The sequence below is a fragment of the Elephantulus edwardii genome, unplaced genomic scaffold (genome assembly GCF_000299155.1).
Source record: "Elephantulus edwardii isolate Elephantulus edwardi_28Jun2011 unplaced genomic scaffold, EleEdw1.0 scaffold00062, whole genome shotgun sequence".
NCBI lineage: Eukaryota > Metazoa > Chordata > Mammalia > Macroscelidea > Macroscelididae > Elephantulus > Elephantulus edwardii.
Genome location: NW_006399812.1, coordinates 6,958,324 through 6,958,779, shown reverse-complemented (window position 1 = coordinate 6,958,779; position 456 = coordinate 6,958,324). Strand labels below are relative to the sequence as shown.

The 456-nt window shown below is 43.0% G+C and overlaps 1 protein-coding gene across 2 annotated transcripts in view; it reads left to right on the top strand.

The window, feature by feature from the left end:
• Positions 1–456, top strand: part of PHKB (phosphorylase kinase, beta) — a 206,318-nt gene that overhangs the window by 103,244 nt on the left and 102,618 nt on the right. The window lies entirely within an intron of this gene.

Below are 456 nucleotides of genomic sequence, written 5' to 3'. Positions count from 1 at the left end.
GGATCTTCTAAGACTCAAATCCCTATGCACATCCAAAAACTTCTCCAACAACAGGGTCAAAAGGGAGGCCACTGACTGGGAAAAAGTATTCGGTAATAACATATCAGATAAGGGACTTATATCTATGGCATATCTTATAGGGAGTTTAATCAGTTTGTTTGGGGTTTTTAAATTTATTTTTTTTTTTGCAAATGTGCCACCTTCTTTTAAGTTGTTGTTATGTGCCGTTGAGTCACTTGCGACTCATAGCAACCCTATGTACAACAGCCCTAAACTCTGCTCTGTCCTGTACCAGTCACACTGTCTCCAACACACCCATCTCGATTACCCCAGTCACTGAATCAATCCACTTCAGAGAGGGCCTTCCCCTCCTGCGCTGTCCCTCCACCCCACCAAGCATTATGTTTCTCCTTACAACATGTCCAAAGTATGTTAGACGGAGCCTCAGAATCCTTA